The sequence below is a fragment of the Canis lupus genome, chromosome 25, assembly GCF_048164855.1.
Source record: "Canis lupus baileyi chromosome 25, mCanLup2.hap1, whole genome shotgun sequence".
Taxonomy (NCBI): domain Eukaryota; kingdom Metazoa; phylum Chordata; class Mammalia; order Carnivora; family Canidae; genus Canis; species Canis lupus.
Window position 1 is genome coordinate 5,727,463 of NC_132862.1, and position 11,058 is coordinate 5,738,520.

The window sequence follows — 11,058 nt, forward strand, 5'->3', positions numbered from 1 at the left end:
GGACAAAGGGGACTCGGGGCGTTGTTTAGGAGGTGGGGCTGCTGGCGAGAGGCCTGGGAGGGCTCTGCAGGTACCCTCCTGCTTACCCGGTTTAAGCATCTGAGTGGGGAAGCCGTGGCCGCCCCGAAGCAGGGCCTGGTGCCTGCAGGCGCCCCGGGAATGAATTATTGACGAGAGCCGCCGTGAGAGCTGTGCGCAGCTGCTGCCCGCGCCCACCGTGGCCTCGGCCGGCTCCTCCCTGCTGCTTCCCGGCTCGGCTCGGCTCGGGGCTGCGGAAGGGGCTCAGGGAGCCGCAGGGACTGGGGGGAGGAGAGCAAGGCCTGGGGACTCAGGCCCCGGGGAGAAGCCCCTGGGCAGGGGGGAGCCGGCCATGGCCTGATCCGCCAGGAATCGGGTGGGCAGAGCCAGGAGCGACGGCCACCTGGGGCTGGCTTGGGAAGTGACACTGGGAGACTGTCCCCCCCTGGCTTGGGAAGTGACACTGGGAGACTGTCCCCCGAAGCGACTGCGGTCGTTGGAGGGCAGGAGTGCATCTGGGTAACCCCGAGCCAGAGGGAGTCTGGGGCCTTCTTTGACCTGGAGTCAGCACCAGTGAGGGTATTGGGTCACTGGGGGATGCTGGGGCCCAGCCCTCCGTCCCTCCCTGGGAAGTGACATCCTGCTGCGAATGGAGAATCCAGAGCTGGCGGGGGGGAAGGGGGGGCGGGTGTCAGGTGCCGGGTCGGGGGTGGGCTGGCTGGGGCCATGCAAAGAGCACGGGACTTGGAGTCTGAAAACCAGAGGGACATCCTAATTCCATCCCTCACTAGTTGTGGGCGAGCCACTTATCTCTGAAACAGAGGGAGGGGGCTTTGTTTTTTGTTTTTTGTTTTCTACCTCTACAGCGGGAAAGGACAGTGCTCACTTAACCTGGGGTGCTGTGAGAATCGACAGGAACAACTGTTTCATAAATGAAAATTGCTACATAAATGTTAGCTGTGGGGCGCCTGGGTGGCTCAGCGGTTGAGCGTCTGCCTTGGGCCCAGGGCATGATCCCAGGATCCTGGTTCGAGTCCCGCATCGGGCTCCTTGCAGGGAGCCTGCTTCTCTCTCTGCCTCTCTCTCTGTGTCTCTCATGAATAAATAAATAAAATCTTTAAAAAAAATGTTAGTTGTTCTTGTCAGGCGGTGGACAGAACCCGTACAGAGTCATGGCCTGGGTTTTGGTCCATGCCCTGTGACCCACTCTTAGCTTTTCCACTTCTGAGGGCCAATGACTTCCCAGAGGTTACAATCAGTCCATGGTTGAGTGAGATTCAGACCCAGATCTTTCAGATTCTACATCCTGGGTTCTTTCCGTTACACTGTGTGGGCTGGATGCTTGGTTCCACTCTGACCCGTCCCTGGCTCAGCGCTGCGGGCTTCCCTTGAGCAGTACGCCCCCCCCCGCCCCCCCCCCCCCCCCCCCCCCGCCCTGGATGCCACAGTGATTAGGACTTCATTCCTTTGTAAGTTGTGTGGCCACACCCCTCTCTCCTTTAGGAATAATGCAGCCAGTACATCTCATGACCCCCCCCAACCTCCTCACCGGACAGCATGAATAATATTATCGTCTATTTGGAATGCAGTTTAAGAAATAGTATTACAGAAGGAGTTCTTATGTGTTGTAGAAAATAAATTTTTTTAAAAAAAAGAAAAAGAAAATAAAATTACAAAGGAACAACAAGATAAAATAAATCCAAACACTATTCCCCCCACCTAGAAATTACCACCATGAATACTTTTTATGTAATCCTTCTGGATTTTTTTTCTTAAATTTTTAAAAAAGATTTTATTTATTTATGTATTTATTCATGAGAGACAAAGAGAGAGAGAGAGAGAGAAGCAGAGACATAGGCAGAGGGAGAAGCGGGCTCCCTGCAGGGAGCCCAACGTGGGAAGGGATCCCAGGACCCTGGGATCATGCCTTGAGCCAAAAGCAGATGCTCAACCACTGAGCCCCCCAGGTGCCCGTCTTTAACTTTTTTTTTTTAATTGAGATATAACAATTGTGTAAAATGCACAAGTATTAAATGATAACTCAATGATATTTTTGGCCTATGTATCTCTATCTGTGTAAGCACATTCAAGTCAAGGTTTACGACGTCATGCCCACCCCAGGGGTTTTCCTCAGGCCCTATCATAGTATCCAGCCTCCGTGGATAGTGGCAATTACTGTTCAGTCTCTTATCACCATAAATTGGATTTGCCTGTTCTTGAATTTCATATCAAAAGGATCATACAGTGTGTACTCTTTTGTATCTGGCTTCTTGCCTACAACATTATGTTTTTGAGATTCATCCTTGTTGCCTTTATCAGCAGTTTGCCCTTTTTTATTGCTGTGTAGTATTCCATGGTTAGTTTATATCATAATTTATTTATCCATTCTCCTGTTGGTGGACATTTAGGATGAATCCAATTTTGTCTGCAATGAATAAAATTGCTATGGACATTCTTTTTTAAAAAAAGATTTTTATTTATTTATTTATTCATAAGAAATACAGAGAGAGACAGAGACATAGGCAAAGGGAGAAGCAGGTTTCACATGGGGAGCCCGATGCGGAACTCGATCCCAGGACCCCTGGATCAGGCCTTTAGCCGAAGGCAGATGCTCAACCACTGAGCCACTCCCAGGTGCCCCTCTCGTCTGTCTTCTTAACTTACTAATGTATCCTCAGTCCCTATAAACGTGCCATTAATGCCAACTAGGCATTAATGAACATTTGTGGAAAGGATGAGTATGTCTTGAGATTTGGCCAAGTCACATTCTAACCTATTGGCATCCAGGTCTCTGTGGCTTCACGCAATCCACCACACCGGGAAGGAAAAAGGTGGTGGTGGGGTGAGACAGAGAAGGGAAAGGCCAGGAGGAGCGAAGGGAAGAGAGGAGGATTTGGACAAATTTTTGACAAAACACACTGGCTAAGGGGGCAGCTCAGGAAGGCTCTCTTTTCCCCTTAGAGCTTCGTCCCAGAGGGAGCATAATTCCCTTGTCCTGGATCTTCTCAACATGGTTGAGAGAGGCTCACATTGGTTTTAAGCAAACAAAAACCTTTACCTAATGTTAAGGAAGAACAAAAAGAAAATAAACAGTGACAATGCATGAACCATAAAACAGTCCGGGGTAGACTGGAGTATAAAGTTTCCATTCACATTGCAGCTAGCTTTATCCCCGGATTCCCAGACTCGGGCTCTCTGCCTACCTTGCTACCCAGCTCCAAAGGGCTTTATACAATTTTTCAGTCCCCTTGAATGCCTGCCTGCCTTCCTGGTTCCCCTGCCTCCCAGCTCCCAGGCTGTTTGCCTTGGTGGGTGTGTGGGCATTAAGATGCCCTACGCATGAAAAAGATTATGACGATCTTGGCCAGTGAGAAACAATTCAACTGTAACAAAATTTAAGTCTGACAAAATTCTGAAAATTTCCATGACAAATCTCATGTGTAGAGGAAAATGACAAATATCAAATTCTTTCTTTTTTTATTTTATTTATTTATGAGAGAGAGAGAGAGAGAGAGAGAGAGCACAAGCAGGGGGAGGGGTAGAGGGGGAGGGAGAAGCAGGATCCCTGTTGAGCAGGTGTGTGTGTTGGGGGTGGGGGTGGGGGGGAGGACCCGAGATCATAACCTGAACCGAAATCAAGAATTGGCCTCTTACCTGACTGAGCGACCCAGTTGCCCCTCAAATTATTTCTAAATAAATATTTTTCAGTGCGTATGCTGGGCCGTACCTAGCATTCAGTGAGCCTCTTGAGTGAATACTCACTGTTGCACACCCCCTCACCCCACCTCTGTGGGAAACATGAAATTTAGAGGAACCACAGTACATTGTCACTTTCCTCATTTGGAGTGTTTTCCTGCTGGCATTAAAACTCTGAACTGGGATTTTCCCAAATGGTTATTTTATTTTTAAAGTTTTACTTATTTAAGTAATCTTTATAACCAATGTGAGGCTCAAACTCATGACCCCAGGACCAAGAGTAGTATCCTCTTCTGACTGAGCCAGCCAGGTGCCCTTCCCTAAATTGTTATCTTGAAATTTTTTTTAACCTTCCTGTAGGTTTAAAGTTGCAAGAGTAGTCCAATTTCACCTAGATTCACTGGTTGTTAATACTTTCCCATATTTGTGAGGTGTTTTTGCTGAACAATTTGAAAGTTGATTGCAGACATCAACTTCATTCCTAAATACTTCATCATGTGCTTACCAGGAACAGACATTTCTACATAACCAAACATTATCACATCACACTCAGGAAATTGAACATTGTTATGGTATTATCTAGTATAGAGTCCATTTCAAATTTTCCCAGTTGTCCCAACAACTTTCTGATGATTAAAAAAAAAAAAAAATCTGGGATCCAGGTTAGTTATGTCTCTCTAGTTTCCTTAAAACTGGAGCAGTTTCCCAGCTGGGTTTTTTTCTTCTATAACATTGATATTTTTGAGTAGAACAGGCCAGTTGTTTTAGAACTATACCTCAGTTTGTTCCTTGTGGTCAGATTCAGTTTAAACATTTTTGGCAAGAATACTACATTGGGTGACATTGTGTCCCTCCCCAGCACATCCCACTGGGAGCATATAATGTCAGTTTGTCCCATTTTCGGCGGTGTTAAATTTGATCACTGGGTTAAGGTGGTGTCCGTGGCATTTTTCTTACTCAGGGAGGATGTTCCCTTAGAGAGGAGGAGAGAAACGAGGGGAAGGAGACCGGAAAAGAGACCTGAAAACGAAGGGCCATGGTTGTTCATCATTTTGCCCTGGGGACGAGGCTGCATCAAGTGACGAGCTGCTTGCTGCTCCCTGTTGCAGAGGTTGTGAGCCAAGGATCCAGCCCGAGCCAGACAGCATCTTCCTTCCCTCCCTTCCCCTGAGCTAAGGGCTGAGATCCACTGGGTCAAAACCGAATCAAGAGAGTCCTGAGTGTCTGCCTTCCATATCTGTGTGATGGTGCTGGCAATGAGCAAGGTGATAACTAACTTCTGGGAGCTGGTTCTCCACCCTGGGCTTTCTCCAGGATCCTTTCTCTTCCCAATGTGATGGATCAGGAGCAAAGCAGAAGGCCAAGTTCCGTAAGCTGAATACAGCTTTTTAATTGATGACAATATCAATTGACAATATCAATGACAACCATCTCCACTCCGCATTCTTTTGTTCAAGATGATGGAAGAATTTTAGTAAGTTTATAGATCTATATCTATATCTATATCTATATCTATATCTATATCATCTATCTATATCTATATCTATCTATGAGTGTATATTCACTGTCCTAACATGAGAGCCCTTTGGGGCTTGTGAGATGAGCAAGTTTGATAATATTCCTTTAAAAGACTGTATTACTAAATATCTTCTCACCTCTTACACACACATAGAAAACTGGCTTCCTGGACCATTTTTGGCATGAGCTAAAGTAGCTTTTTCCATGGTAACTGCTTAGTCAGGGAGATTGGGAAACAAAGGAAGAATGACCTTCTGACTCTCTCCTTACTACTCTAAATTTTCTTAAGGAAAAGCGTGGGCATTATGATATGCTATTTCCAAATACTTTAGTAGTCTTTCTCAAGAAGAACATTTTTCTTACACCAGCACCAAAATCACATTATCCCTCCTAACACAATTAAAAATAATTCCATCAAATACCTGGTATACCTTCAAGCTTCTCCATTTGTAATGGGAGTGTTTGGATTCATCTGTGGTGAGTTTGGGCTGAGGAGGGTCTTGAAAAGCCCTCAAGAAGGAAGTGGGATTTTGAGCAAGGCCTTGGATGATGACCAACAGCTACCCATTGTGGCAGGACAACTCCAAGGTGGCCCCTCAAAGGATCCCCATCTTCTGGTATTCATGTCCTTTGGTAATCCCCTCCCCTTGGGTGTGAGCCGGCCTAGTGATTTGCTTCTAGTTTGTAGAACACAGCAAAAGTGATGGGATGGCACCTCTGTGATTAGGCTACCAGAGGTTATGACTTCCATCTTGCTAGCAGGCTCTCCTTTGCTGGCTCTGATGAAGCAAGCTGTCACGTCGGAGAGGCTTTGTGGCCCATCCAACAACCTGAAAGAACTGAGTCCTGTCAACAAACCATCTGAACTGGAGGTGGATTCTTTCTTGCTCGAGCCTCAGATGAGACTGCAGCTCCTGGCTGACACTTTGACTGCATCTTTGTGAAAATCCTGAAGCCTAGAGCATCCAGCTAAGCCATGCCCAGACTCCTGATCTATGGAAACCAGGAGATAATAAATGTGTGTCGTTTAAAGGAGCCAAATGCATGGTAATTTGTTATGTAGCAATAGGTAACTAATACACTAATTTAATAAAATAAACTTGCATGTGGAAGTAATTGTTATCATCTCTTTTTACTGAGGAGGAAACCCAGGCTCAGAAAGGGTTGTCTAAAGTACCAGTCATCTTCTTGGTTGCAAAGACAGAAACAGACTCCAAGTAATGTGAGCAGAAAAGACATTTATTAGAAGGGAATAACTTGCTCACAGATTTGATGGAAAAGTCAGAGTACTAGCCAGGCTTTAAAAACAAACAGGAACAGGGCACCTGGGTGGCTCAGTGGTTGAGCATCTGCCTTTGGCTCAGGTCGTGATCCCAGGGTCATGGGATTGAGTTACCACATTGGGCTCCCCTCAGGGAGCCTGACTCTCCCTCTGCCTGTGCCTCTGCCTCTTTCTGTGTGTCTCTCATGAATAAATAAATAAAATCTTAAAAAAAAAAAACCCACCAAAAAAAAAAAAAAAAAAAGCCCCAGGCAGTAACAAAGGGAAACTAGGCAGCAGGAACCATGGAAGGATCTGGTTTGGGAGGCTCTTGCCACTGTCACTGGACAGCAGAATAAATTTTAAACTGCTCTAGCCTCTTCACATCATCAGCTCCAGACTCAAAGTCCTTAGTGGAAATGCCTGATCCTTTGAGCTGGAGTCAGCTTTGCACATGTCGGTGCCTGGGATCAGCTCACTGTAGGGAGTCAAAAATAGTTCATTCAGCTTATAAACAAAAGACAAATCTGGCCCTGGATGAAAGGCTGGTTCATGCCTCTGAGGCTCAGAAACTGGTATGACCCCGTGCTTTAATGCAATGACATTCCCAGCCCTTCCCAGGATTTCCGAATTTCCCATACTGCTCCCCAGGGAGCAGGTAACCAGGGAAGACTGCAGATGGAGTAGTGAAAAACTGAGAAGAGGAACTATGGGCTTCAGTGTCAGAAATCTGCCACCAGAGGGAACTGGAGACTCGGAAATCTAGCAGGGAGCCCGAGGTTACTGGGGCGGCTGAATCTTATGGAATGGTGGGGAAGGCTGAGGAAGTCAGCCTGGACTGGGGCTCCCTGCAGGCTGGGCTCTGGGGGCCCAGAGAAGGAGGAGAAGTGCTGTGGGCGCCAGTAGGTTTCTCTTGCCCTCGTGGCCCTGGCTGCACCCTCTCCCCATTGTTGGGGCTTTGGGCTCCCCTGGTCTTTGCTCTGAGATCTTGGGAGAACTTTGGACTCTTTTTTATGGCATCAATTCTCCAACCGTAAACACTCCCCCCCACCTCATTAACCCCAGCTCAGCGTTGGAGTTGAGTGCAGGGGTGGGGTGAGGGGTGTGCCTCTGGCCCTGAAAATGGGGCAGGGTTGGGATGGGTGTAGCTTCCCCAACCTAGAGCTTTCTATGGCAATAGGGCAGGAGGAGGTGGGTTAGTCTTCTCTGGACTGTAACTTCCAGTTGCTAGCACCGTGCCTGGCATGCAATAGGTGCTCCATAAATATTTGTTGGTCTTGATAATTATTTGGTATGAATGAACCATGCAGAGGGAACCAAGGCAGGCTATGAGGGTACTCCAACTCCAAAACATCTCCTGAGTCCTTTAGCTTCTCAACAGCCCACTATTGCCATCCTTGTCCAAGCCACTGCTTTCTCCCATACCGCTGTGATAGCTTCTTAAGTGGTTTCCCTTCCCTTGATTTATTCTGTACCCAGCAGCCAACAATCTCTGAAAACCGTAAATGGGATCATGCCATTTCCGAGTTTAACGATCTTCCAAAGGCTTCTCATTACACTTCGAATGAAATCCAAACCCCTTACGCTGGCCTGTGAGCTTCCCTGCTAGCCAGGGCCCGCCTCCCTCTCTGACCTCACCTTGTACTCTCTTCCTCCAGCATACTGGCCTTCCATATGGTGAGCTTGCTATTGCCTTAGGACTCTCGCATGAGGTCCCTCTCCCTGGAATGCTCTTCTCTCAGATTCTCGGCATGGCTGATTCCTTGTCATTCAGGTCCCCCTGTGAAAGTCACTTCATCAGAGAGGTCCCTGACAATCCAGCCTATATTTCTCCTCCAGTCACTTCCCACCCATCCCCATTCCTAATTGTTATCATGGCACTTATCACCTTCAACGACCTTTTCATCTGCTCATTGGTTTCCTCCCACAAGAAGGCAAATCTGTGAGAATTGGGAGCCAGTTGGCTAACTGTATCCTCAGCACCTACTGCTAGAGTGGGACCTGGCCAGAGTAGGCACTCAGTAAATATTTGCACAAAGAATGTTCCGAATGAACGAATGGTGGGGAGCCAAGGGACGGGCAAGGGAAGTCTGTATCCCTCTGGAGTCTACAGTCAATCATTTTATTCCTATGGGTGTTCATGGTTGTGGAACTGGTGGTGGCCAAGGCCTCCTCCAACCGTGAGACCCAGAGGAAGGCTAAGTCTTTAGGGTGCTAGTGGTAGCAGCAGTCATTCTAGCGGTGGTGAAGTGGGCAAGTCTATTTACTGAGTTGAATGGACGGGGGCTTTCTTTACACATCTTTCTTACTTTCGGAAAATGTAACGTGCAGAAATCTGAGCTTTAAGACAGAGAAGTCAGGGAATGGTTATTTGCACTCTAGAGGGAATCCATGCTTTGTAAAAGGGAGTAGGTGGAGGCTCGCTTAGCTGTTCCCCAAATAGCCCAGGGAAGGCTCAGGGGACTCAAGCCCATCCATTAGTTTTGTTATAGGGTGTTTGCAACACTGGCTATTTATAGAGTGTCGTCCAGATACACTTATGGCTATATGAAACTTGCATTTACATGTAATACACTCTCCTTGTAGGAATTTCTTCTTCCTGAAAATGAGAGGTTGCAACACCACTGGGACTGTGGTCTGTATTAGAAAAACCAAGGTCGGGGCGCCTGAGTGGCTCAGTGGTTTAGCATCTGCCTTTGGCTCAAGTCATGATCCCAGGGTCCTGGGATCCTGGGATCAAGTCCCAGAAGTCCTGGATCAGGCTCCCTGCAGGGATCCTGCCTCTCCCTCTGCCTATCCTCTCTGTGTCTCTCATGAATAAATAAATAAAACCCTAAAAAAGAAAGAAAGAAGAAAGAAAAACCAAGGTCATTGAGACAGAGCTAGACTTGGAGAAACAGAAACAGTGCATGCCAGCTGCCTGGCTCGGCTCTCGTCACAGGGAAGTCCTTTCTGAATATTTTCCTTATTGTAGAAAACGAGGCTCAACAGGGCTGGTGCTCTGCAAGTTGGATCAAGGTGTTCTGTCGTGAAAGTTCAGTAATAGCCGTCTTGTCCCAGTTCAAAGAAAAATACATTGGTAGGATTTTCTCACTGTTAAGGGTTTTCCCCCTCAATCTTTGGTGCCTGCGATTCTAGACTATCAGATCTGTCAGAGCACAAATTGTGTAGTTATTTTAGTACGTGCTGGTGCTAAGAGTATTATTTCTTCTAGGGGCTTGGAGTAAGTCTGAGAACCACTGTCTTGGAGACTCCATTACTGGACCTCTCTGTGCCTCGATTTTTCCCATGTCTAAGGTGAGCATGATAATAATAGCATCAGGGAGGTTTATGAGGATTGATGAGTTATTTTATGGTAAGGGCTTTGAAGAGAACTTGGCACATAGTAAGTGCTGTATAAATGCCTGCTGTTAAAATTACTAAAAGGGTAGCAGCTGACTTAGATCATCTTTATGACCCCTTCCTACTCTCTTAAAAGTTTAAAAATTCAGTGATTGAGTATTTTCCATGTGCTTAGCAGTAGCTCGTGTTTCCTAATGATAAGAGACTGGAATCATTTTTAAGAACCAAACAGTCTTGGGGACGCCTGGGTGGCTCATCGGTTGAGCCTCTGCCTTCAGCCCAGGGCATGATCCTGGAGTCCTGGGATCGAGTGTCTGCTGGGAGCCTGCTTCTCCCTCTGCCTGTGTCTCTGCCTCTCACTCTCTGTGTCTCTCATGAATAAATAAATAAAATCTTAAAAAAAAAAATAACCAAACAGTCTCTAGTGCTAGAAGAGATCTTTTGTGTAAGGTGCTGATGTTGAGGAACAAAAAAAAAGGGTGGGGGCTGATGGTGGCTCTGCCTTCCAGCAAGGGACTGGAATTCAGGAGCTCAGACTAACACAAAGGCCATACTTGAGGGTGGAGGAAGCCTGCAGGACTGAATGCACCCAGACATGGAGCCTTAGCGTATCTCTCCCGCGTACTTGGTTGGTGTCCAAGTTTGTTTTCATTTCAAAATAAAACGAAGGACAAAATATGAAAATTTATAATGCACACACATGTGTACAAATTTCAACATTTATTTATTTTTAATTTTTAAAAAAAAATTCAAAATTTTATAATCTCTCTCTTTTTTTTTTAAAGATTTTATTTATTTATTCATGAGAGAGAAAGACAGAGAGAGGCAGAGACACAGGCAGAGGGAGAAGCAGGCTCCATGCAGGGAGCCTGATGCGGGACTGGATCCCGGGACCCCAGGATCAGGACCTGGGCTGAAGGCGGCGCCTGCTGAGCCACCCGGGCTGCCCTAATCTCTTTTTCTCAGTTGTGTTTTGTATTTCCCCCCTTGGCCCTTGAACACATTATCCTAATAGTTAAGTGGCAGATCCTGGCTTCGGGTTGGAGAGGAAATTTTGACAGCAGTGAGAACACTGGCAACTTGATGGGAGAAGTTAGGTGAAGAGCCCCCAAAGGTCAAATAATAGGCCAGGCTGGCATAACCGAAAATTGTACATAGCAAAATAAACTACAATTATTTCCCATTGTTGAAGATTTTTCTATCTAAGCCTTAAAATCCTATAA